The sequence below is a fragment of the Falco punctatus genome, assembly GCF_963210335.1.
Source record: "Falco punctatus genome assembly, chromosome: 13".
Classification (NCBI taxonomy): Eukaryota; Metazoa; Chordata; class Aves; order Falconiformes; family Falconidae; genus Falco; species Falco punctatus.
The window spans coordinates 8,347,678-8,375,574 of NC_137593.1; the positions used below are offsets into that span (position 1 = coordinate 8,347,678).

Sequence of the window (27,897 nt, forward strand, 5' to 3'; positions counted from 1 at the left end):
TGACGTTGTGGGCAGTCAGGAAAAGGGCCCCATGACCCGTGGATTAGGTGCCCTGATAAGCTGATCCAGTTATCATGCAGGAGAACATACTGGAATTAATGATTTTGACTTTAACTGGCTCTCATGTAGCCTTCCAAAAAGTATGTGATTGTGCTAATCGGCCCCGAAGGAGCATTGCGAGGCCCGATTCATTGTTGTGGGTACGACACTGAGAGCTCCTGGCACAAAAGACTGTGCAAGTGCAGAATATTTCCCTCTGCATTTTATTGGTTTTGCCTAGGGGCCTCCTGTGGCTGAAGAGAGCAGCCTGGTTACCTAACCCACGTCTAACAGTGGGACCAGGGCAGCGTCAAACCTCACTCTGCTGTTATTTCTCTTGAGGTGAAGGAAAAGATACAGAAATCCCTGTTATAAAAGAAAGAGTGGACAGACGGGTAGAAGACGACTGTCTTGACAGTCTTTCTTCCTGTCTGCAGTCCAACAAACACAACACAAGCTTGGGTTGAATTACCCCAAAACATCACACATGTGCTTGCCCAGGATCTAACCTGCAATCCACGGTGCCTGCACAGATCAAACAGCGGATGGCAAGAAATGCAGAGCAGCAGACATGTTGGTCCAATCCAAACCCAATGAATAACATCTGCGCATACCCACCTGGGCTTCACAGCACGTGTAGTCTCAAAATGTGCCTTTAAGCCTTAGCAAAAGGACTGATTTTCCAGCCTTTGCTCTTAAACCCTTGAGAAAGCCCAAACACTGTGCTACTCTCCCCTGGCTGCACTGCCTGGCACCACTGTGGCCGTGGTTCTCCATTCCCAGTCTTCCCCATACCTGACGGCCCGGTGGTGGGGGTACTGCCTCACAACAGCTTCCACACGGTGATGTGTCTCAGAGGTTTCGATGGGAGCGACGGGGACTACAGAAGAAAATGCCCTTGGCCACATCTAGGCAAGGGGAAGAGACAACAGTTTCAAAAAAGACCTTTTCATTTTCACATTCACATTCAATTTTCATAATTCCCTTTAAAAAAAAAGAAATAGGCAGGCAGAGAAAGCCAATCTGGGTGTATAAATAACCAGTAAATGGCAGGGTGTTCACCCTTCCCACATTGTGGATTACCTAACGCATCGCATTGCTCGCTACAGCTCGAGATGGGGGAGCTGCCAGCAGAGCAGTGCCGTGCCTGATAACCGGAACAGCCCACAGGATTGCAAGCTAGCATTCATGCTCCAAAACGTAAACAAGGCAGAGCCTCCTCCTCGCCGCTTCGAATGCAGTCACCCTGTGTCCCAGAGGGCTGGAACAACCCGCTGCGTGAGCTTAGCCAGCCCAAATCAAAGAACAGCAGACGTGTGTCGGAGGAGAGTTATGGAAACACAAACAAAAATGGTCCAAGCCTCCACATTTTCTCAGGAGTCAGATATATAAAAAGCGCAGGGATCCTCTTTCTTACCCAGACAGTCAGGGCAGAGGAGGAAAGGCTGTGGCAAAGGGCTGTAAGCCCTGGCTTGGCCTCCTGTGGGGTCATGGGACGCAGAGTTCACACTGCCCCACACTCATCAGGCCTCCTGGTATGCAGCTGCTCAGCACCTGCTTTTCCTCTGAGCTCAAAACCTCCCCAAGTGTCTGCCTCCCCAGTAGGGTGGTCGATTCAGAGAGAGGCAGCACATCACTGCCACCAAGAACAGTAATAATGGCACCTTTCATCCAACGCTCCTAAAGTGCTTGGCAAAACCAAAATGACTGATACGCCCTCCTATCCGCCTGGTGAGGCAAGTGAGCAGTATTAGGCGTTGCACAGTGGGTAAGCAAGATCCAAGATGGGGGCCTGCACCTGTGTGGTGACACAGTGGCAGACAGCAAACAGCACAGCAACTGAAGCCTGAGCAGCATCTGCTTATAATCACATCGTTTTCAATTGGCCTCTACATTCAAATCAGTTGCCAGGCTTTTGATACTGTGATTCTTTAAATAGAAATAGGATGAAGTCAGGCACCCACTTTTTGTACCTGTCCCCTTCCTGCTCTGGACTCATACCCAAACTTCCTGGTTTAACCTTGTCTTTATGGTGTGTTGAAATCAAAACACTCATGCGAACATCCTGAAACACTGGGGATTTTCAGCTCAGATCTGAACTTGAATCTGTTCTCCCAGGCTTTGCAGCGCTTGCTATTTTTAGCTTCATGTCAAAAAGTTGAAGCAGCACATGGTAAGATGTTATGACTCTTTAAATTACTGTAAGAATGTTCCAGGGGATGGGACCAATTCATCAAAAGTAAGTTCATTGCGTGATATAACTCCATGACCTTTGATGTTGTATTGAATTTGCGGGTCACTTGCTATTAATGTTGCTGCAATTTCTTCAGCAATAACCCAGTGATTACGGAAAGGGAAGTAGCTATTAATATGGTAAAAGGCACACCTAAGTGAGGATGTTTACTCATGTAGACTGAGAGGGGGAGGGCTAGAAACCCTTCAAGATGTTTTCTGCAGCTCTTTTCTATGATACTAAAGATAAGGACCAGTTCTCCCTTCCCCCAAGACCTGACAGAGCGTTGCAGTTGGAAAACAGTGCCCTGGCATTTGAAGTGAAGGATACGAAGGCAGACAGCAGGCGAAAAGAGGCCTCTTCGTTGGCCGCACAGCCAAGATGATCTGCTTACAACACACACAGAGGCTGCAAGATGATCTCTTTCTAACACTGAGACACATCAAGTCTGATCTGTGCTTCTGAGGCCCTCCCAGCAGTGTCCTGTAAGAAGTCATAGATGATTTCATGGCCCAGGGTGGCAGTGGCCCCAGGAAGCTGAGGACCCACCACTGTCAACTGCCGGTCTCACCTGCCAGTTGTTGCCCCACGCAGAGATGTCTGTAAGCACACTACCTGCATGATTGCCAGTGGTGGGACTTCTATCAGTCTGTTCAGCATCATGGTTTTGACACTGGGATATCCCAGGTGAGATCCCTGATGCTGTTGACATGAGCAGGAGGCATTGTGCACAGCAGGAAAGGGGAGATTCCCAGCAAGAAGACAAAAGAGAGGAAATTGCCCTATGGTGCATGGATGTGGAGAGGGATATCAGGCCAGAGGCATCTTCCACAGCACCAAGCAGAAGTGCATAGCTCTGCTGTAAGATTCTCATCCTCTCAAACCTAGGGACAGTGAGTAAAGGTAACCAGCAACATCTACCATAATTCAGGCGGGCTACACTTGTTATGCTTCATTTCTGCAGGAAGGTTTTCGGTTCCCCATGTGAAAAGCTGCTGTATTTAACAAGTCCAAAAGTCTGCAGAATAGACTATCTGCTCAGAGAAGCACTGCCAAACACAGGCAGGGACAAAGATCCAGTTGTCAGGGAAGAAAGCAGAGGCGGTTTAGTGGCCCAGCCAGGCCAGTGACAGGAAAGAAAGAGCCACGGCTCTTCCTAATACATGAAGAGCTCAGGCACTCACTAGTGTGCGTTGCCACAAAACCCTACCGGTCTCGGGCTGGTTAGGAAAGTGTGGTGCTACCTACACTCCATTATCAGCAGGGTGGGCTGATTTATAGTCCTACATGCAGTTACAGCTTAATAATAACAATAAAGATGGTTCTCAGGCATTCCAGCCCACTACACCCACATCACCTTCTTGCCATTGCTAAATTTGCTTCAGATTTACGGTCGCATAAGCAAGATGAAAATCAGTCACCTCAGTTTCCAGATGGTCTGGAGCTAGCAAAAGGGAAAAAAGAAGAGCACAGTTTCCAAAAATGGCCTGGGTTTATCTCTGCTTGCTTTCAGAAGCGTCTATTTTGGAGCTCCCGTGATTAGCCTAGCTGTAAGTACAACTGTCTCCATGGCTTTGTTGATAAATACTGAACTCCTGACATCCTGCCTGGCAAGTTTTGTGAAGTTTCATTGATGCAGAGCTCCTCAGTTTATTTTGTGCTGTGTAATCATCCAGGTTTATGGGACTATTCCCTGCAGGAACACCCTTCTGCTCTTACTTCCATCTCTCACAATGTGCTGCTTGGTTTCTTCAGTCTTTTGCTCATCAACACTTTCTTTTCAAGATGTTGAACCTCAGCCGCATTCTTCATGTTTAGTTGACAGGCGAAGTTGAGTCCTCACGGACTGCTAACAACCACACAGTTAATTAGCTATCCTCAGCTATATTTTCACCTAGTTTGGATGCATGCTCCTGAGAACGCAGCAGGGTTTGAGAGCCCGTAGTCCTGAGCATAAGCAAACACTGCATCTGCTTCTCCCATCCACCTTGCAGGGTTTCATTCACCTACTGAGACCGATGTGGGGAAAGCAATTAAACATTTATAGCTCTGTAACCTCCTGGCGTGTGTGTGGGGCAGCCTCTTGCATCTGACCTACACAGAGCATGACTTGGCTACATTTTCTCCGTCACCTTGGCGTAGTCCCCAGCTTACTTACTCACCAGCAGACTTGTCTGTCTCCCACACCATTAAAGCAAGCCCCTTAAGGCTTAGGGCAGGAGGCAAGGCAGTGTGGGCAGATGTTAGGTGACTTAGGGCTTTCAGCAGCCTGAAGTCAGCTCCACATGCTTCATCTTACGGTGAGGACAGAGCTTCAGACAGTCACCAGCATTAGTTATCCCCTGGTGCCTGGTGTCACTACAAGCAGCCTGAGCTTTGGTGCTTCCGTGAAGCCCACCCTGGAGGGATGGAGGGGCTCTCAAGCCCCATGGAGGGTAGGCTGGGTAAACTGCAAGTTTCTCGTGAATGCTCCACCCAGAGCTGCTAAGTGGGGGGTTTCAGGGGAAGGGAAAGAGACAGTGGCCTGCCTTTGTGTTGTCTTCAGGTTGCTGTTCCACTTTGCGATGCCTCTGCTCTCCCCTGCTGGCATTAGGGGGGGAGCTCTTGGCCCTCAACCAGCAGTACAGCTGAAGCAGGAGATCTAGATGTGCTAGTAAACATTTTGAAGATGGAAAATAAATCCATCCATCTCTGTAAGAAATGCTGCCCCCAAGAGAAATTTCTGATCATAGGCAAGGCTAAGTGCGAATTCACCACCGGCATTGATTATTTCATTATAAATTGCTCACTTGCTTTTTTACATTTGCTTCTGAACAGAAATGAAACACCGGCTACTGAAAATAACAACAACTAACACACAACCAAAAACCTGACTTGCATATGAAAGCACTGGATTTTCCACAGGGCTTTCCCACTGTTTAAGCTCCTTTAAACTTTAAAGTATGAGCTCCATTAAGATTATAAAAATGTACTGCCTTAACTGCTGGATTTTTCACTGTGCTGAAAGCAAGACAACTGCTCAGAAAGTGATTGAGAAGAGCAATCTCAATATTAACCAACAGTCCTTCACTGACATCATTGATTGACGGCAAAGACGAGGATGTAGATGGAAGAACTGGGGACTTTCCAAACTGTAAAATGGGGAAAAGAAACCAGTCTGTGCTATCAGGGCTGGAGCTACGTAAATCAGATGCCTTAGGATGCCCAGCAATGGCCTCCCCAGTGGCACTGAAGTCATGAGTGGCCTCCTTGTTTTGGGGTAGTTGTTTAGTGGAAAATATTGCAAAGGATCATCTCCCAAAAGTCTTTTGCACAAAGCACATGGCCCCCTGCCTGCATGGCAATAGCTGGTGCTCAGGCACCACTAGACAAGATTTTCTTTCCTGGAGCTGAAAGGAGACTAAGGAAAGGCAGGTGGATGCTGAGCAAGAAACGTGAGAGTGGAGAACGAGGAGTAAAGCAGAGAAGGCACATTGGTCCTTGACCCCAGGAGTTAGCGGGGCCTAGGTAGCTCTGATCCTCTTGTATCTGCTACCAGATGGCTTTGACAGTGGCTGGAGGCAAGCAGAAGGCTTGTGGTCCCATGATGCAAGGCCCAGGAGCAGTAGGAGCCGGAGACAGGAGTGATCCTGGAAGAGCTGCAGAGCTCTGTGGCTTTCCACAAGGGGTGTGTGACCATCTTCACTTTGGTGGAGTAAGAAAGCTATTTAGCATATTTGACCTTTTCTCTATACAGCACTGTTTGAACTCATTGGTTTCTTGGGGTCTTCTCTGGTCTATAAGGGAAATTTCTCCAGGACACCATAATTAGGCCCATTAGTGTTTTTAATTTTCCTTCATCCCAATCTGGATGTAACTGGAAGAAAAAAGGTTGTGTGGTACTGTATGACTAACAGCAGTCTTTGCACTGAAGCTGAGCCAGGCAACTCTAGTGGTACAGAAAAGACGCTCCCACCGAGGAAGGACTTTTTTCTATTTGCTGTCCCATGGCTTCTTCCCCATGTGGTGAGTCATGTGCAAGCGCTGACAGCACAGCTGGTACGGGGCTGGATTTACACCATCTCATTCTCTGTTTATAGGGTGATTCATCTTCAGAACCAGTGGCTACTGGGTGTCGTTAGAGGAATGTTGCCCACAATGGTATGCGTCGTGATTCATTCTAACCTTTGATTTCCTGGGTGACATCAAGTGATGGGAGTGGTTTTTTATGATCACCTGTATTTGTACAGGCAAGTACAAGGGTGAGCAGGTAGATGGGAAAAAAACCCTGTGTCTTATTCTGTGGAGAGGAGGAAAACAACTCCACAAAAAAAGAAAGTGGGAGATAAAAGGTAAATATTTCCTTTGTCCCTAAGGCACAGTCAAGAAAAGTCATCATCATTTTGCTCAGACACTAGTATAACCTCATGTTTCCCACAAAACATATTTCCCCGAGATCAGTTTGCACGTATCAGGTTTTGCCCATGAATACTCATGAGACACAAATCAGTCCCTTTAATCCATGATTAGTATGTCACCCCACGCTCAGCAGTTGCATCATGATTTGGTGTTATTGTTGAATGGATGCTGTGCTATTTAATTGTTTTTTGCTTAGTGATCTGTTCACTCTGTTAATATTTAATTCTCTTTTTCCATCCCTCTTTCTACCCCCAGAAGGCCTAAAGAATAGGAAAACATCTTTCATTTTCTCAGGCTTCATGTGCTATTGTAAGAAAATACCTATTCATAATCTACTGTAGGTGATAATGATGATATACAGTCATAATGCTGGAATTCTTAAGTGGTTGCCAACGCTGCTTTATAGCTGAGGAAAAAAAAAAATTGACCTGATTTGAAATAAAGCAGGTTAGTATGCTTTATTTGCCTTTTCCAGTGGTTTGGATAATGAACAAATTGTCATCTTTACATATCCTCTGCCAGATTCTGAGTGCTGCACATGAGCCTGAATGACGGTAAACAATGCACTGCCTGGTGCTTTGCATAGGTGAATTCACAAGAACAAATTAGACCTTTGATTGATCCTTTAAACAAAAAGAAAGGAAAACAGTAACGTTAATTTATACAAGCTCTAGCTGCATTGCATTTTTTATAGCGATCAATATTCTGGGCATTGTAAACAGCAGCTTTACATAATAAATAGCTGCATTATGTAATGCTAGTTAAATTTAGAAATGGTTATTTTATTACCTTTAGCTCACATAAAATAGAGCGTGATAGAGCTGGAGCCCAAGAGCTGCTGCTGTCTGAGGATGCAGAGAACAGCTGGGCCTGGCTGTGCACAGCAAAAATAAAACCCAAAGCCCGATAAAGCAGCTCGGCTCAGGCTGGATGCTCTGGGTCACCATCAAGCATTTCAGTGGGGGTGGAGGGGGCAGGCTCCGCTCCGAAACACGGCGTGCTCAGGAGCAAAACATCTCTGCGCAATAAAGATGGAAGATTTATTATGAAGGAATGAAATGTGCTACTTTTGTTCTCCCTGGTGTCCCTATAAAGCTTTTGTTTGACAGGCTAGTTTGGGCTCTGGTTAGCTACAGTCTGTTCTGTGTAGCTACTGGCTGCTTTGAGACCAGTTGTGTGCAGACTATAGATCAATTATCTTCCTGCTAGGGATAAACAGTGTTTTCCTTTTTCCTCTTCACTAGCGTTTGCTATTATCTGTAGCATAGGAGCCCTTTCTTTTCCTTCCCAGCCACACACACGCACACACAGATGGGTTACTGGAGGGAGGGCATGGAAGAATTCAAATTTGTTGCATTAATCTTAATAGCCTGATCCTCTTGCAGCCTGCTGATGCTAACTTAGCTTTGTGTGCTGCCCATTTACAATAGGCTGGAAGGATGAACCCTTTTGTTATAAAAAATTACGAGGCAATCTCAATCCAATAAACTCACTGAAATGAGAGCCTCTGAAAATGTGAGTTTGGAAAAATAGAGCTGAAGAAGGAAAGTCCCATTGTGAAATCTTTAGCTAAGCAGAAATACTGTTGTTTGGATGTTTCATAACGCACAGGGAGCAGCAATGTGGGAAATGAGGGGACTTTAATTAGGACATCAGAGTTTAGATGTTTCTTCTGCTCACTGTGGTTGGCACCCATTTATCGGGGCTGAAGCGCTCTCAGAGGGGGCTGGAGCTGGAGCCAAACTGCTGGTGGAGTTTGCCTGCACTCTGCATTGCAGTTATAGGGCTCTGAATTAAAAGTTAATCTAAAGTATCCTCAAACTTAAGTAAAATACAGATCTATGTCATAATTTTACAAGGAGAGCCCATAGGTTCTTAATAAACTGAATCCAAATCCTGGTTCAGAAGAGCATCCAGCTTTTTAAAAATACAGATTTGGACCGATAGGAGGAGTATCTCCAATAATTAACACGTATTTGATTTTTCTCAACTACTATTCACAGCTGTAATATAAATGAAAATCCTGCCCAGCATCTGTTGTGCCTGGTATTGTTCAGACCATTGGATAGCACGTAGCCACTTCAGAGAAATCGTTGAAAATTATTTAGCTGAGCTGGTGTGAGAGACAAAGAGTTAAAGTTAAATCCCATTTGAAAGTAAACTTTGCAAAAGCAGCGAATTTTCTCAAAGACTGACTGCTTTTGATTTACAAGGATGTTCCCAGTCCTGATTTCAATTAAAGAGAAATCCTCAGGCATTTGTGCAGTTCGGCATTGTTCTTTATTCCACATTGTTATATATTGAGTAATAAAACAAACAAAGACTGTATTCTGCAATGAACTACATACGTCCCGTGCAATCTCGAGGAAATCAATAGGTCAGAGTCTGGCCTTGGATTGCCTCAGTATCGGTTGTCAATAATTCCCCCAGCTTTAGTGGAGTTTGCATCTGTGTAAGTAAAACATGAATGTGGAGATACAAATCTGTCTGTATATTCCCCTTAAAAAAGAGAGAAAAAAATAATACTGTAAACTCTACTCCTTTATACAGCCAGAGAAATAAATACATAGGCAGCTTGAGAGTACATTTTAAAGAAAGCACATTAAGCCAGGCTTTGGGATCTTTTTCTCTGCTTTCTGCTTGTTACATCTCTAGCTCCTGGTTCTCTCACTGGGGTCTGCAGTTCACAAGGCCCACGTGTTTGTACAGTGGTGGCTGAGTCTCACATAACAGCATGACAGTGAGTGCTGGGTCTTTAAATAGTAGTGGCCATCATGATGATGATAAAAAAATCTATTGTCGACGATTTGGTTTTCTTTGCAAGCGCTGAGTTACTGATTTCCTTCATCCTGCTCCTGGTAATGTTTTAATAACTATGGATATTTTCCACTGCAGCAGGCAGCACTGATGAGTGCTGAGGCTGAGCTGGGTGCTGGGGGGACGGGTTGGGTCTGTGTTTGCTCCCGTTTGCCTCCTGCCCCACCTGCCCCACCAGCCCCAGGACCAGCAGTTACACTCGGCACCGAGCAGTCGTGCTGGTTCTCGGTGCAGGTGCTGAGGTCTTTGGATGTGGATGCAGCTTTCGAGGTTACTTACCTGGACTTTGCTTCTTGCTCACACAAGGAGTGGGTTGCATGGAGTTTGTGCTTGAAGGGGGGGGCTTAGTTTTCTACCTGTTAATTAAAGCAAAGGAAAAGGAAGGTAAGACAGGGGCCTTTGTCACCCTGTGAGGGCAAAGGGACAAAACCCTCATGTGGTCTCCGGCCTAGGGAGGGGAAGGAGGCAGAGGGTGGTGGTAAAAGCATCTCAGCAATGGCTGTGATTTCCCCACAGCCCCACGGCGGGTCTGTGTCAGGGTGAGGAGTCAAATGGCCTCAAGGTGCCAGGGCTGTGTCCCCAGCCCCGGCCATCCTCCCTGCCCGAGGGCCAACAGGCAGCCTTATACCTCTGGTTTAACACCTTCCTGGAGTGATAAAATATCCAGATTGGAGAAATTTTAATGTCTCCCTCTATTCCTGTTGTAACCAAGTCTTGTTTTTAAATAGATCAGATTTTCATCCCCAGTTAAGTGAGCATAAATCAGGAGTTAATCTAGGCAAAGTCACCCAGCTCGACTGAAGCTCGTGGAAATGCACTCACAGGAGATCACAGCCAGGCCTTGTGCTCACAGAAAACTCTCACTGCACCCGGGAGAGCAAAACTGCTCTGAAGCAATAAATATCATAACCCACCTTTTGACATGGGCTCTTGAGATCTCCCATCCTCTGTTACAGCCTGGTCAGAGTTTGCCCGGTGTGTGCATGAGGCTCTACATGCCCTTTAATCTTCCCCACGTGCTTCTTCCCAAATCTTCAATTGTATGCACATACTTAGTAATCACTCATTCTGGCCATAAAACCTACAGGATTTTAAATTGAACTGAAGCCCCAAATGCTTTAAAAGAATTTATGTTGCATAATTGTACTGGTTTGCCTGAAAACAAACAATGATGTATGGCTAAAATATTCTCTCAGGGAGATGACTCAGATCCTTCCCTGTGGCTTAGACCTCGCTTGGCTGCTGATGGTGCAACTTGTAATCTCTCCTCTAGATGCAGGGCAAGGGAAGGCAAACAAAAGAGTAATGCAGGGCACGAGTGGCATAAGGTGAGAAAACACAAGCTATTTGGAGCTTTTGGAGACGCCCAGCGCTTTCATTTGTTCTAAATAAAGGCAACATTGGAGATTATGGAAAAGAAACCCAAGCCCCAACAGTATTACCCACCGACCCAGCTGCAGGTGGAGGATTGTGGCCAGTTCTGTGCTGGCTGGCAAAGCAGCTGTGTGCCTGGTGGCTCCCAATCGTGCGCCAGCCTGCAGACAGCACAGGACACTGCTGTGCGAGTGGGGTACATGGATCTGGGGGTGGGGGGGTTTCCCACCCCAAGGTGCCCTGCAATGATGCGGCTTCCCAAAGTGCACCTGCTTCTGCTTGGCCTCATGAACGGACAGGTTTGGGTGTTTTGTACTCCACGAAGGTTGCGGGCAAATGCCTTGGATGCCTCATGGCCGAGGGCTGTGCAGATGATCTTGGCGTCTGGGCTGCTTCAGCTGTACCATAGAAGTGGTTTTGCCACCCAGTCAGCAGTTCGTGTGGTTTTTACTGTCACTGTTCTCACTTTAAACATCTTCCCATACTTGTTTTCTGTAATCATGTTTACGTCCCAAGGACATAATCTGACTGTTGGTAATTCAGTTCATTTTTCAACCAAGGCTCAAAAAGATGTGTGAAATCTTTACTTTGTGGATGTGACATTCAACCAGTGCTTAAATGTCCTTCAGCAGTGATGACCAGCCCTCAGGAGTCCTGAACAGGTGTGGGAAAGATCAGAGAGGCCTCAGTTAATGTGTTTCTGAAGATCTACATGTGCTTGGTACATATATAAAACAGTTTGCAGAGGCGGCTTTGCAGATTTGGGGATTTTGCCGTTTTTCTGCCGTTTGCAGATTTGGGGATTTCCATTCCGAGCACACACGAAAACCATGGTTGTCACTGCATGTGAGCAGGTGGTTTCAGGTTGTTGGCCTCAAGTCAGTCAGTCCCTTTCTTTCCATCATTACCGGCTGGGCAGAGGACACCTAAGGCTCTGCAGCTCCCTGTTAGCGCTGGGAGTGCAATGCATGCTCCGCTGTAACTTGATGCACTTACAGCTACACAGCCCTGCGAGTACCCTCCGCCCTTCCTTTTCCTAAAACAAAAATATCAGGTATGAAGTTACTGTCACAGAGCACACTCAAGTAGCATGTCTGCCTTCCACTGCAAGCAGAGCAAAGCAGAGCTGTCTAATACCATCAGTTTGCAATTAAAGTGTATTAAGAATAGTAAAAAAAGAAGAAAAAAAAAAGGCACAGAATAAAACAAGAAACTTTTTTCTGCAGGTAGCACCAAGCATCATGAGGGAACATACCAATTTATAACAGCTGTGGGTAGCTATTTCTGTCTCAGACTAATTGGAGAAGCATGGTAAAAGTTAACAGATCTGTGTCCAGCAAGGTTAATTCTGAGGTTAGCAGATTATGATGCAAAGAAAATCAGCCGATGTTTTTCTCTCTCACTATGAATAGCATAATTGCATTATTGCTACCGGAAGGGTAGTCAGCTCTTCTCAATCTGTGGTCTCCCACTGTGGAGGGAGTAACCTATGAAAAATCGGTTTCCTTTACAAACATAGCCTTCTGCCTTTCGCATTCAATGCCTACGTAACTGTAGTGTTGAAGGGGTGGTTGCTAATATCACGACTGCTTGTGACCATGTTTTGCAAGTCATTCTTCTCTGTAAGTCAGTCCAATGAGTAATTTTTGTGCTTTTTTTTTTAAAGATGTTAAAAAAGAAAAGAATTGTTAAAATACTTTCAAGCAGTGTTTCCACAAAAATGCTTGTCGTTTTTGCTTCCACTTTGTCACATCTCCTGTTCAGAAATGATTTGCATGGCCCTTCCACCCTGCAGCATTAGTGGCAATGGCAGCAGGAGGCCACCATGCTTTTTTCCAGAGGATTTCCAGTCTGAACACACCCAGCAGCCTAAAGGAGGAAGAAAAAAGACATGAAATGAGGAGACTTGCAGACAGCCCCTTGGGAAAGTGGCAGAGAAGAATCTCTTAATTCCTGGCACAGTGCTCTGTCCTGTCCGGGGGGGCTGTAGCCAGCTTGTGCTGCCCAATTTTTGACATACATCATGAGACATTGTTTCATTTCCTGATTGTACTAGTGTAACTAACTCACAGAGGCCTATTTCTGGTATGGCAATGGTAATTTAAAAGTGAAATTAAAAACTTTCCAGCTCAGGTTTAGACAGATCAGTCTGGAAGAGGGGCAATGATAAACTTCCATAAAATGCTTTGAGAAACTCTGGTTAAGATACCTGAATAAGTGCTAAATACTATTAATAGAGCTGATAGGATAAGTTTGTAACTCTTTACCAATGAAATACCTACTTCCATCAAAATGCTTTCAAAATCATGGACGTTCCCTCAAAGGGTAACCAGGTTAAAAAAAAAAAAAAAAAAAAGGAAAAGAGCAAACACTGTGATCAGAATGAAGCCAGACCTGAAGACGTCAGGCTCTGCAGTGAGCTGGAAGATGCAGCCCCAGCAGCCCTGGTTTGCAGTACAAGTGGAGTGCTGCGGGGCTTCCCCAGGGATCTGCTCCATTGCTCAAGCACCAAAGAGAGAAGATGCCCCCAGTCTGGCATTCACAGTGCAAATTGGACTTGAGCTGCCTTGTGGTTGCTACAAGGAATACGAAGACTAGGTCATGAACTTGAAATAATGCTGTTTGATTCTCTCAAGCTATATATAAACTGCCTGGAGGATTCATGTTGAAGCCTGCTCCAGCAGGATCTTGGTCTCCTAAGTGTCCAGGGAAGGGAAGGGGAGGGGAGGGGAGCTCCTCAGCAGGGTCCACAGCGCTGCCTTTCTGCTAAAACCAGGGACAGAAAAATTGGGGTGCAGCCAGGCCATACACCCAAACCTGCAGGCTCAGCACCCATGCTGCATCCTGTGGTTGCAATACCATCCCTTCAGTGCTGAGCTGTCATCTGCATCCAGGCAAGAGGGAAAAGAAGAGACCCCTGGTTCTCCTGCCCTCACATAACACAAAGGCAGGGAGTGGGGAAGGCTATTTCTAGAGTCCTTTTCCTCTGGCCGTGGAAATGCAGTCTCAGTTCTCCAGCTGTCACTGGTTAATCAACATCTTCTCCAGAGCAGAGGGGGTATGAGGATCTGACTCATGACTCGGAGCCACAACCCCATGCCTGGCCTCCTTCAAGGGGAATGCTGCCCTTTCCTCATGGCTGGCAAGTCCAAAGGCATGAAAATAGCAGGGTTTTAGGGTTGCCGGCCTTAAAACAGACCTTCAGAAATAGTTTCCTCAGATATTACCTTGAGCAGTTTCTATGTGTATTCTTGCCAACAAGCTCCTGTTAGAATATTTGTGGAAAATAAACTCCGGCAAGCTATGAGCAGAGCCAAGCAGATTAATTTAAGACAAGCAAATATTTGTGGGAAAGTTTGTGTTTGTTTGTGCTATCCAACCAACACTATCATACAGCATTTTCCATGAGTACATAACTTCACTGAGGTACCTTTTGATCAGAAAGAGAGATCAATTACCATATATTCATTTCCATGTTTTTCAGCTGTGAGGCACCAGTAGAAATTTTGGTATTTCCTCCAAGAAGAATTTGGTTTTGGCTCTGAACTTCATTTGAAGAGTTAACATTTCTGGAGCCATGACCTCAAAACCACAAATAGAAAGAAAAATAACGTAAGATAGATGAGCATGAAGTTCTGGAAGCCCTAAAGAGCGAAAAACAAATTTCAGCATGTTTTGTAACCATCCTCTTGAGTTAGGGAAAAAGGACGTTTTAATAAAACTGCACCCTAGAGCCCATAAAGATTTGCTTGATAAATCACAAACACAACTGAATGTGAGGTGAAGGCTGGGTCTGTTGTCCTCCATCTCTGAAAACACCTACCTAACCGTCTCAGCAAGAAAGACGGTATTGGCCACCAGCTCAGCCTCCTGGACCCGTTGCTGGACTCTACCAGCACTCACTCCCATGAGCAATTCAGTAAGCCTTGAAGCCCAGCGGTATTTTTCTCCTTGAAAATCACCCGAAGAAAAAGGAAGTTTCTGTGAAATGAACACGCTTGATTTGTAATAAAGATCCAAGTGCACGACTCTGACGCCCACCTCTAAGTTAAGCCCTCATCCCTGCCAGCCCCTCTTGTGGCCCCTCGTGGGCTGCTCTCACTGAAACAGAGCGGGGGTCCAGCCATCGCGGGGGGCTCATGGAGCACTTTGACCTTCACTTTTTTCCCCTGTTCTGGGTGAAAAAATATGTCAAAATATGGGGCTGGTTATGTCAGCTCACACCTCTCTTCTGCATTGCAACGTGCTTTTTTCAGGACCTAAAATTTTGGTACTGGGCAAGTGAAGCCACCAAAAGTTTCAAAGACCCTCATATGTCCTGCCCTGGGGAACGCACAGGCGAGGAGGGATGGGCTGTGTGTGTCATGTGTGTAGCTTGTGTCCTGCATATTTACCGTTCCTGTGGGCATGGACTGGTAGATTTATCATATTCTTCCGCCAGAGAAGTTCGATCCACTACACAGAGGACAGATCTTTTCTGATCCGTTGATTTGCAGCAGGTGAGAGTCTGCTCTGAATTTCCACAGCACTGGCACAAAAAGAGTTACATATTTTTATGTAGCATTCAACAAATATGTCACATACAGGAGCCCAAGCAAGCCTCCCTTGACTCCCATAGGTTTTGTTTCGTGTAAGTCCCTCTATTTTATAGTGCAAATCTCTCAGAAGCTGAAAATCCTCCTCCGCCTTTTTGCCACCTCCTCATGAGGTGAGCAGAACAGGAAATTCCTTCCATGTGCTATGGGAAGATACTGGGAGAACGTAATTTCGGGGGTCAGCTGTGGAGCCCAGTGGTCCCAGGGACCACAGTGTCAGCAGGGACACAAAGACGTAAAGAAATCAGTCTTGAAGAGAGCAAAATGTCATGGTCAGCGTTTTCCCTTCCATGCGTGCAACACCCCACTGAAGTGGAGTTGTTCATCCCTCCTCCTCCTGCCTTTCCATCCATCGCTTTTCAGGCCATTTTCCCTGACTGTCCTCGTCCTGCTCACGAGGTCTCATTCTGGGCTAACGTCCCTTTGGCGTTTCCCACAAATGCACTGTGGCGAGAGGCTGTTATTTGGCTGTACCAAAATAAAAGGATGGAAGAACCCAAAATTAGGTCAGTAATTCCACATGTGGAAAATGCCACACAAACACTTCCAAGTTTTTCCAAGTCAGAAAAGAGAGGGGGAAAAATCAAGCAGCTATAAAAATCAGGCCTGACTTTCACAGGCTTTGGTAAAGATATCCTAGCAAAGGAATCCCTAAATTTGCATGGAGAGCTTTGAGTTACTGATTTCATTATCCCAGGAGAAGGGCTTAGAGCTTGGAGAAAGGTGCTGCTTCTGTTTGCAGCTCCATGATAGAAGAAAGCAGAATTATTCCCAAAACCACCTCTGATGGCACATACTGGCTCCTGTTTCTCTACCTGTTAAATGAAGGTGATCAGAGTTGGATAAAGCAGATGGGAAAGTGAGGGATGCCCATGCAACACCACGCGAGACGGAGCAAGAATAGAGGGCATCATCTGTTTTGCTTTATGCCAGGTGTCCCCGCATCCCAGCCGCCACGTGCTGCTTGTCACACATCAAGGTTGCTTGCTAACTCCTTGGTGGAGTGGTCACTGTACTGGATGGTGATGCTTTATTGTAAAAAGCTATTTGAATAGCTGGGTATGTGTATGCACTGAAATGATTTTGCTGTGGATCATAATCTTACGACTGGAAACAGGATCATGAAGTGCTGTATCAGACTGGGAGGAGCAGAGTGTCACGGGGGTCTATGTTAAATCCAGTTTCAGGATAACGCCTTTGTTAATGGGGAGCAACACTTCAGTGGGGAGCAACGCAGCGTGAATGATCTCGGCAGATGTTCCCAAACTGCAAGGAGTGATGAGCAACACAATTAATTGGCAAATAGAGCATTAAAAATTTGGTTAAGGAAAACAAAAAAGAACTGAGAAACCCCGTCTCCTTGCCTGCAAGCAAACAGTGCTTTACATTAGCAATGCCACGCACTCTGCTCAGGGCTGATGGGGCTTGTGGTATTCGGTTGCAATTGGGTGAAAGTGAGGAGAGATGCAAAAATAGGTCCTGCAGCCCACATTTCCACCCAGGGAAAAGCACAAGTCACCCAGGAGCAGTTGCTTGCTGGAGCAGCATTTTCTGCAGCTGCAACCTGCCAGTGGCCTGGGCCAGGGACCAAGGGATGGCGTACACCGTCCCTCGGTGCCCATCCCAGGGCAAGCACCACATTCCCGTTAGCACCCTACTCCATGTGCAGCTGAAGCCATGTTTGCTCTGGCAGGTTGTGAAGTGGCCATCGTTGCCCATCCCATATCCATCTCTCAAGCAAGCTCAGGGGACAGCATGTTTTCCCCACATGCGCCCTTCTCCGGTTTGCCAAATCAGCCTTAAGTGAGACATGTGAGATTTACCACCCGCTTTTCCCCGGGCCACGTGCTGCCCTTCTTCCCCTGTGGTTTCTCATGGAGATTACATGCAGGAGAGGTCTTGCCCGCAGGCTGTCACCCCACTCCCAAGCCAAGTTTCTGGTGCTTCCGTTGTCATCTCCATCATGTCAGACGTTCAGGGAGTTTCTGTGAGTAGAAAAGATGATGCCAAGACTGACAGAGCAGCAACCATTTGAATTTGTCCGTCCTGCATATAAACCCTCAGTAAAGGCTGAAACCGGTTTGCAATAAAGGTGAGCTGCCTCTCCTAAACCCCAGCCTTGATCCCCAAAGGTGCCACCTCTCTGACCTCGGCCTTTTGATCAGAGATTGAATGAGGGGCAGCCCCTCCCCAGATTGCAGGCAGAGCTGGGAACAGTTCGCAAAGGGGTGGTGTCACACACCTCGGACACCCAGGGCTGAACTCAGTGGCCTGGGAGGCTGTGCCAGGACCTGCTTGTCTTTGGAAGCAAGTCCCATGTCCTCAGAAGTCACCTGGTTTTGTGGTTTCTCTCCAGTGATCCCCAGTGGCTCTGAGGATGGCAACTCGGGGCCGCCATCCCCCCAGGGACATGGTCCCACTATTGTCCTCTTCTCCATGCCGTGGTCCTGCTTGCTGAAAGGAGAAAACATTGGATTACCCTGGCTCTGTTACTCCTTGTGTAAGCACTATGGATATTTTTGACTGTCCTTTTCAATTCCAGCTGAAGTCGATGCCACAGGCAGCTCTCTTAGTAGATTGCTTTTGTGATTTATGCAGGTCCAGAAGAGTCCAAAGATCATTTATCTTCAAACCAGGAGAGAGATGAAAGAGTCATGGTAGTAAAATTTCCTGCAGAGCTAGATCTGAGCATCAAAGAGGGGAAAATGTCATTGTTTTACTGAGACAAGACGATGTGAGACAGGTTTTAATGCTGGGGGATTTTTTTTAACTGAATAATTTGCCTTAAAAAGAGAACGAAATTTTGGGAAATGAAAGGAGCTTGGTGGGCTCTCTCTGGGGAGGGGCAGAAAAAGCCAGGTGGAAGGAGGGCCCGAGGGGCCCGTGCTCCTCCTGGGGCAGGCAGGGCCAGGCTGTAGCTGCCCGGTGTCCCCATCGGGAGAGGTACCCTGTGTGGCCGCAGTGCCCGCGTACGGATGAGTCCAGGAAAGGCATGCCACCAGCCCTGGCTGCGGTGCCTGCACGAAGCCACGTGCTCACGCAACACGGGGGTCTGCCTGAAATCCTGATGGGAATATGCTGGGTGCGTGGGTCTGCACAGCAGTGTGAGCAAGCGTAGTGTAGAGGGAAAAAGAAAGTTCCTGATCTCAGAGAGTCCAGCTGCAAACATGGGAAATGCCGCTTGGCTGCACTCCCACTCCTCCTCCGGCACGGCCACGGTTCAGCACGACAGCAGTGCTTCTCCTTGACCAGTTCCCGGGCCAGGGGTTTGATGGAGCATCAGGTCCTGCAGGGTCGAGGAGCACCTTCTGCCCTCGCCCTGCCTCAGGGCTTGCAACCAAAGCACAAATCTTGGGAAATTTGATTACATCAGAGGGCTGGAAGGAAACTGTAGGAAGGAGAGGGCTGGGAAAGGGTCCGTTTACGTTTGCAGCAGATGCTATCTAGAGGAGAAAAATACTTTTATTTCCCCTGTGGACTGCCAGTTGATTTTCTTGCGGCAGGCACTAATGGAAAATAATAAAACCCATTTTAGTCAGGCTGTATCTAGAACACTTACAGGTCAAGCCAGTACTCAAAACAGACCGTTATGGAACATAACACATTAGTTTGTCACCAGTGTCTATGGTGGCCAGGGGATTTTTACCATTTGAAATTGAATTTTATAGGTCAAGCCCTTTTGTGGATCTTGAAAAACAGTGCATCTCTGTACAGTTATCGTGAACATGGAGACAATTACTGAGTGTAAAGATACGCAACCTTTGTGTTTGTCAACAGTGCGAAAAAACAAAGGGAACTCATGGTGGGAACTCTGATACAGCTGTAAACCCCAGGATATCCTCATTAATTGTTATGGACTCAAATATTTCAGAGTCGTCTTCCTACTGCTAAATCAAACCTGCAAAATGCACAGGAGGCATTTTTCACCAAAAATTATGTCCTCTCAGTTTGTAATTTAGAATTCACTGATGGCTGTAAAGGAAGCTTGGTCACAGGAGCCCAAGTTTCTTAGAAATTAATAGGAAGTAGATAATTTGTTTAGGAGAGGTTAACTTGGTTCAACATTCAGATATCATCAACATCTTCTATGCGGTTTTACACTTCACAAAATAAACAAAGCAGAGACATGAGGTGGTCGCTGAACTGCCACACACACACACACACACATGCACACACACTGACATCTCTGTTTTCTTCTCCGCCCCCTCCCCTTGCACAGCCCTGTCCCCACGGTGCTCCCACCCCGCAGATTCAGGAGGGCTGTGTGAGGGCACGCAGCACTCACACTTTGATTGCCCAAGTTAGACACCAGGGCCACCAAAACCCAGCTTTGAGCAGGCTGGAGGTGGAGGCTGTTCACACGCCACGTGTTGGCACGTAGCCCCAACCCTAGCAGCCTCAGGGGTGAGGGTCCCCTGTGCCGCACTGTGCCCCAAAGCCAGGGCTCCTCCACAGCGTTCCTGCTTAGAGCTGCGGGTACTGACAGCTATATGATGGTACCAAATCCACGTGCCAGGCAGCTCTGCCGTTGGGTGTCCCAGGCGGCTCCCCCAGCCCTGCCGGTGGGGTGATTTCCCAGGTGGGAGAGGAAGCCTTGTTGCTGGACTTGTTTACACAAAGCTGCCTTTTCTGCCATGGCCAAACAGATTCCTGCTGACTCATGCACCACATTGATTGTGATCATAATTAATACCAGCAAAATGCTCATGCCCAGGCTGCAAAGCTCCCCTCTCAGCCAAGCAGACCCTCACACCAGTGGATGGCGGGTGAGGCTGTTTACTCGCTCGGAGCAGGCATAGTGCGGGTATCCTCCATCCTCAGACACGGAGTAGCAAAGTACCATTATCCCCATCTTCTAACTAATGTATTTAACGTGAGGCTTTGGCCCATGCACAGGAGCTGCCTACAGGCTCTGTATGGTCAGAACTGCATTTTATTAGTCCTTATCTGAACTGCACTCTGTTTTGCTGTTATTCCCTGTTGTGTTTTCTCCCTTGCCTCACTAAGCAGCATCTTCCAGGAAGAGGGGGCAAAGCCACAGCCCCGTGCCGAGGGGCTGAACTGGATCGACCCTGCCACTCTGCCTTTCTTGATGAGTCAGCAAGTGTGCCAATCAACTATACACAAATCATCACTATGCTTTTTTTCCTTCCCTTCCTTTACTTATTTTTATCCCAAAGCTAAGTGTGCATCTCAGGAGTGAAGTGTGTTGTGTTGCTAGCAGTTGATGGGAGGTGGGAAGTCTGTACAGCCACTCTGTTTCCCAGTAATGTCCACTAAAGTCTGGAATCACTAATTTCTGCAGGTTTTTCCTGGGATTCAACTTTGGTAAACCCCCCTCTCAGGGAGGAATTAATAGCATGCTGTGGCTGTGCTAAATATTGATCAACTTTTTTGTCTTTATATGGAGAGCTGCACAGGCTGTTGGACAAGAAGCTGAGAACAACAAATATTAAATCTACTAATGTTTAGATAATGACAAAGATCTCCAGTTCCTCACATTTGTCGTGAAAATGCCTCTTTTGCACTGTGTGAGGTACTTTGATGGATAATAAGTGCCTCTGCAGAGAGAGTGGCTGTGTGAACCCCTCCATGGAGGTGGAAGCAGAAGTGATGGAGGAATTGGTCCCAGGGCAGAGAAACATCACAGCTAGAAATAGCAGTTGTATCTCCAAATTGCCATTGTACAATTCTGCACAGTACCTGAAAACTCCATTGCTTTTCTCTTTCCCAGTGCTTTTGTTATCCTAAAGCTTCTAAAACCTTCCTTGTCCATAGAGAGGAAAGACTACCAAGTAAAATTCAAGGATATAAAGCTTGGGGGAACAAAGAAAGAGAACAGTTTAAAGAGTATATGAATATAAGAAATAATAAACTTCATGTCTGTAGGCTGCTTTTGCTGACTCTGGAAAAACGCACACTCACTTCAGGGACCTGTATTTTCCTACGAGTCCGCTGAGCGCTCTGCAGCACTGCTGGACCACGTTCCATGCCTCTGCCTGCAAACAGCATTTTGATCATCCCATTTTCAGATGACAAAAAATCGCACAGGCTACTCAGTCCTGGGTCCCCAGCTGATGGCGGCTCTCACACTGAATCAAGCACCGAGCTCCACGTTTTGGATGAGCTGGCTGTCGTGTCCAGCTGACCCACCCTGCTGAGCAGCGGCGAGCAGACTGCACGAGCTGCTGTCAGCACAAAGGGCTCAGAGGAGGGATCCAAACAATAAGATCCATTTGGCTGCTCCCTTGTGTTGTCGGTGCCCACTTCGGAGCCTACTACTGAAGGAAAAAGTCCTCTGGGAGATGCAAAGGGTTATTGTGCGCTGGGAAGGAGAGAACCAGCACATGGAGAGTGACTTTTAGGTAGAACAGAGTGAATCTCCCTCCTGTAAAACGTTGTGACTACAGACATCTCTGCCTAGCAGCCCACAGCTCATACAAAGTGCCAAAGAGCCACCTTGGGTGCGTGCTGGGTGCAACTCTCCACCTAGCTGGCAATTTCACCCGGGTTGCAGGGTATCCAGCCCAGGGATTTGACTCCCATGGAAGTTAAACATATGCAAGAGTTTCGGGATCAAACAGGGATTTCTCCCCTGCTGTTACCAGCCTGTTGCACAGCAACATACCTTCAGTGCAGAGCACAGACCTCCGCTTTCTTCATGGCTCCCTCCTGGCCGCCGCGGGGTGTTCCTGCCTCCCGTGCACCCGCTCCAGGCGCTTTCCCATCTGTGGTCTCCTCTGCAGCCAGTGCAGAGATGAAGGCAACCCTGTAAGGTCATTCAAATGTTAGGCTGACTGAACTGCTCTGGGAAATTGCCTCTTTCTCTCTTCCCTGACAGTCCGTGGAGTGTTGTGGTGCAGCAGCATGGTTTGGGTGCCGAAGGCAGGGTGGCCGGGTCCCCTGGCTGGGCTGTCCTGCGCAGGATGGCATGCAGGGCAAGTGCGCATGTAGCGCTCGGCTCCCACTCCCATTCCCAGCTCAGGTATTTTACATCTGTCTGATTCCCTTCATCATTAACTTGTTTTTTTAAAGACTGCTATTGCTGACTCCACAAAGGTCTCTACAACATAACGAGAGAACTTTTCTAATGACTCAGAGATTTCTAAATTAAATGTAAAATGTTTATTGCAGAGATGCACGGCCATACATTATGCGTTACTGTTTTAATACGATAATGTAATTCTGGTAGAAATTATCCATGTGAGCTGCAATCAATTTTAGCTACTACTCTTTGCATGCTTGACAATCTGGTCATTCGGCTGTGGAAAAGTGCTTTTACTTGATTACTTACACTGCTGATAATCACTGTGGTTTTTGGCAGTGCCAGGACATTATTTCGCTCCTTGAAATTGCCAACACTATTTGTGGAGGGACTGGGCGTAGCTGCGGCCGCGCTGCCAAACCCCTGCGGCTTCACCCGACACCCAGGAATGCGCAGGCTCCAGCACAACCCTTGAAGACTTGTTGCAATGGTGTGGGCTTTCGTGGGCTGCCACCAGCCCGCCTCGCACAGCCAGGCGCACAGCACCCTCCTCCCTCTGGGCCCTGGATCGCCCCTTGCCGTGGCTCATGGCTGTGTCCCCAGTTGGGCTGGTAGCACTCACCAAGGGGTGTCTGGGTGGCTCCCAAAATCCAGTATTCCTTTGCCAGGTGGCCTTCAACATTCACCCGTGTCCTGTGGGTTTTGCTTTGTCTCCAAAGTGAGTGTGCCAGGGCAGCGACAGAGTGGTGGAGGTCTGTTGCTGTGCAGGACTGAAAAAAAAAAAGAATGCTGGTTTGGGTTTTTTTTTGTGATAAGAAAAAATCCCAAAGGGGAGAGATGCTGAAATGAGCTCACAGTAAGGATGTGAAGAATTAGAGGCATGTGTTCCCTGTGACTACATGTGAGCAGTTACTATGCTACTATCCTTCTGCCTGAGTTTTGCTAACCTGTGTTTCAGTACCAGAGAAAGATGCCTAAAATAGCCGTGAGCATAAAGGCTGAGTTAACCCCACGTGCTCAGGCATTCCCGCGCGCCTTGCCAAGCAAAGCGGAGCCCTGTCCGCGGGCAGGACAGCCATGCCACTCGTTTGCACTTTGCCCACAGCACCGTGGCACGGGGAAACTCCAGGCAGGGCCTGGCAGCCTGGGGATGCCAGCTAGAGCGTGAGCCTGACCAGAAGGTCCCAGAGACCTTACAGACCTGCCCGGCTGTAGCTCAGAGAGCAGGCGGGTCCCCACGCTGACCCCTGATGCCACCCGGCTCTCAAAGTCCCTCTGATGTTAACCCAAGGTGTCAACCACATAGGTGAGAGGGGAAGGTTTCTGCCAGTGTTTGGCCACCACTGACTTTAGCGTAAGGACATATAAATCAGAGCGAGGGCTGACGCTCATAGCTACAAGCTCTCGGCTGCGTTGGACTGATTTATTTTGTGTGGGAGCAGCAGTAGCAGTTTACGCCTCCTAGTGCAGATTACAAGATAAATCTGGCTTTCAATGAGACCCATTGGTGACTGTCACTGACAGAGCCCTTAAATCACTGCAGCTGCCTGGATATAGCCATGGGCCAGGTTTGGCCCTGCAGGTCAGGTCTCTTTTTTGGCTGGTGTAAATCAGCGCAGCCTGGATTGAGATGTGGTGTCAGGTTCGAATGCCAGTCTCATTTTTATTTAAGTGTCTGTATGGTAATTCTAGCTCAGAGGGACACCTGAGGGCTGAACCCTTTGCTGCTTGAACAGCCAGCTTTTGCCACGCTGGGATCTACCTTTCACAGTGAAAGCTTGAAGTGGCGACCAAAAGTCTCCTTGTGGGTGCCATATGGATGCTCCTTTTAAGACCCACCTCATCCTGCTGAGGTCCATCCATACAAAGATGAGTATCTTCCTCAGCACTAATTTCACTTGCTAATATGCTCCAAAAACCATGATGCTGTAGACAGGTTGTCAGCTGGTAGAAGCTGGCCTGGGCTCCCTGAAATTGTCAACACTGTTTGCTCCTGGAGATAACCTGGTCTTGCCTGGATAAACTCTCCCGCATTAAGGTAGTGAGAACGTCCAAGCAGGAGATGAAAGTCCTCACCATGCTCCGACAGGCACCAACCTCTTCTGACATACGTCTCACTGCCATCAGCAGGTTTGGCATCGCTTCCAGATGTGCACTGCTGTCACAGCCAGGGACTATCCCTGTGCTCTCCTTGGTGGGACTGATTTCACCTTCTCATGAACGTGCACCCAGTGGAGGGTCAGACATACAGAGTGAGCAGGACCACTTGCCTGCTCCATCTGTGGAGCTGATCCTTGGCCAAGCATTGCTGTTTGACATTGTGAGAGCATAAGCACACGTGTGTGCTCTATCAGCGCCATACCCAGACCATAAGGTCATTTCTAGACAGGTTTTATCTGGACAAATTACACCATAAATGGAATAACCTCACCAAAGTACAGTATGTCATAAAAACAACCTCTTTTTGAAATTAATTGTGTTTTGCTTTTCTTAGCTTTCTGCATGGTCCAGGACACACCAGACTGTGTGGCAACAGTCCACAGTCTGGGCCAGAGGAGGAAAAAATGAAACACCAGCTCATTCCTTTGCATCTTGCAGCCTCTGCTCATTGTGCCGAGAGCCTGATGCAGGCAGCCCCAGCTGGGCTCCCTCAGTTCATAGTTCCATTTCTCCGTGTTACACATGACAATCGGTCACCATAACTTTCACTGCCACACAGTGACGGTTCAGTGGGAGTTATTCAGGGAAAGGTATGTGCTTGCTGTGTCACTCACTACCCACCTGCCTCCCAGCGTGCCACCAGCCTGGCAGAACATATGCTCGGTTGTGGTGTGGACATACATCATGGGTGCAGTCATCACAGATAGTCAGTAAAGTCACCATCAGCAAAATGTGTCCATGGAGACTATGTATTTTCTACAAAAGTCGAGCAGTCCTGGAGACAACATGCAATCAGAGACCAGAGTATTCCAGTAGAATCAGTTGGAATCATAGAATCATTTAGGTTGGAAGAGACCTTTAAGGTCATCAAGTTCAAGCACCTCCATAACGGACAGGGCATGAAACCTGAGGCAAGTAGACAGCCACGGAGTTATTTTCCATAGCTTCTTTATGTCTTCATAAAACAAAATCTAAAGGCAAAAAATGCTGTTGTTCCTCCTTGGCAATGTTCAGAGAGGGTGGCAATACTGAAGTGCCTTTAAAAGTGTAAGGAAACACCCTGTGGGTTTTGGGTGTGTGCATTTATTTATTTATTTAGCCTTCATTCTGAGGAATTTGCTTTGCCGTACTTTAGATAAGCAGCCATTTACAGCGGAGTTTTCTGCACTCGAGAATTATCTTTGTGGCTTTCATTACCGTACTGATTAGACCCTTGAGGGCAGAGCGTCAGCTGGTGCAAAAGGACATCGTGCCACTGATGGGCCTTATGGCAATTAGCACGAGCTGCAAATCTGTCTCTTCATGTAACATAGTAGCTAGATGGCACTGAAGGTATTTTGTGGCATCTACTGTCTCAGGTATGGCAAAGAGATGACTAATTTGCCTGTGAGTGGTAAATAACTGCAGAAATTAATATTATTCATTTTTATTGCTGTTAGACCAAATTCTGGCTGCTACTATCGCTGTCTCACGTGGGTGTTGTTACTACAATAACATCTCCATGTGATAAGCAATTCAGGCCCCTCACTACCCAGCCTGTCATATCCCTCTTCCATAGGCACCCAGTGGGAGAACTGGTGCTAACATGTGTTAGTCACCTACTGCAGATGGTCTGAAGACAACTAGAGACTCCGCATAGATACGAGATAAGGCAAACACAAGATGCGGAGCGATTTAAGAGAAGAGTAAGAGAAGATTGAAAAAGGCTGGTGAGAGAAGAAATCACCGTTTCTGGGATTGTTTATGATTTGTGACTGACTTGGCACAGGGCTTTCATTCCTCACCGCAGAGGGGAGTTGCCAAACTTGGGAGCCGCTCTGGATTTCAGAGTCTCATGATTTCATCTCCTTTGGCTGCTGGTACAAAACTGTGATGCTCCAGGACCCTTATTTATTTTATGATTCAGGCAGAAAGTTCTCAGTCAGAATCACAAAATCATTACAGCTCGAACAACGTGTTCAGTGATTCAAGACCTTTTCTCACCCACATTAGTGCTTCCCGTGCTGCTCTGCTGACTGCACCACGGTTCTCCGCAGAGTTGCTCCGGCTTCAGAGTTACCTTTTGGCACCACTCTGGGTGAATGAAAATAGGAAGCTGGATTGCTTCACTAATAATCTTATTTCCAGTTTGTTTCAATTATGCTTCTTTTCCAGTGGGTGTGAAGCAGTTGTTTTGGTCTCACTGGTTCAAGGCATGTAAGACGTGTATCTATAGGTCTGTGGGGAAGAGGGCTCTGCAGAGAGACACAGGAGCCATTGCCCCGCTCACTGCAGACAAGCGTGCTAGCTGGGCTAGCAGGTTTGGGGAAGGAAAAGGCACCCCAGCCCCAGCAGTGCGGGAAGGCTGCGGGTCTCTGCAGTAACGTTTGCCACTGCTCGGGGACCGGGCTCCAGCGCAGGTGGCTGAGGGGTTGCTGGGGGCCACCGGAGCAGCTCCTTGCTGTGTCTGTGATGTCCCTTGCAAGCACAGCCCATGACAAAACCCTACACAGAAGGCAAGTGCAACTAATGGGAGATTTAGAAATTAGCTTTTTTTTTTGGGTGCTTTAGTCCTCTCCCTTCATCAGCCCCCACCTGAGCGCCCGTCTCCCCCTCAGACCAGTGCTCAGATGGACAACCAGAGAGACCAGAGTGGGAGAGGGGAGAGGGATGCCTTTTCCTGATATCTGCTGATCTGGAGAATATTTCAGAGCTACCTCAGTGGATCCAGCTGCCTGACAGGAGATACTTTTGACCTACTTGACTGTGCAAAGGAGTAGTAATAAGGAGGAAGAGGGTTACATTGCTGCATAAAAGGAGCTGTGCGTCTGATGACCTAATTTTGGTCTTTCTTGCACTCTTTTAACTCCACTAGCTTCAGCAAAGCAGTGTTGATTTACACCAGAAGAAGCTGACCCGATTTCCATGGCCTGCTCTTGCTGTGCATTGGGGCATTGCTATCATCCGTGACCCATTTTCCTTTGGTTCAGGTTTCTGCAGGAGCACAAGAACATGACCAGTCCAGACATGGATGCAGCCGCACTGGGACGTGGGGCAGTGGGAGCCGGGCAGCCCCCACAGCCAGGCAGGCATTTTGCAGGTGGGTTGCTCTAACCCAAGTTTTCCTATCTCCTTAAAAGTTCACAGAACCAAACCATAGTGAGAAACGCCTCTGCAGGTTATCAGGGCTGCAAGTTAATGCGAGGGCAAGGTTGGCTGGGGGGGTGGAGGATGCCCAGCTGCAGCCTGCTGCGGCTCCATCCCCTCCTGGCACGCCAGCCCACCACCCTTGCTGCCGGTCCTGTGCCTGGACACTG

The 27,897-nt window shown here is 47.5% G+C and overlaps 2 long non-coding RNA genes across 2 annotated transcripts in view; one reads left to right on the top strand and one right to left on the bottom strand.

The window, feature by feature from the left end:
- LOC308072745 overlaps window positions 1-27,897 on the bottom strand; it is a 181,783-nt gene that overhangs the window by 2,001 nt on the left and 151,885 nt on the right. Inside the window, exons 6-8 of the long non-coding RNA XR_013931776.1 lie at window positions 23,064-25,376; window positions 9,767-22,225; window positions 835-9,169 (exon numbers count right to left, since the gene is read on the bottom strand). This is a non-coding gene — a long non-coding RNA (uncharacterized lncRNA). The remainder of the gene's footprint in view (window positions 1-834; window positions 9,170-9,766; window positions 22,226-23,063; window positions 25,377-27,897) is intronic.
- Window positions 25,346-27,897, top strand: part of LOC308072747 — a 28,313-nt gene continuing 25,761 nt past the window's right edge. Inside the window, exon 1 of the long non-coding RNA XR_013931778.1 lies at window positions 25,346-27,680. This is a non-coding gene — a long non-coding RNA (uncharacterized lncRNA). The remainder of the gene's footprint in view (window positions 27,681-27,897) is intronic.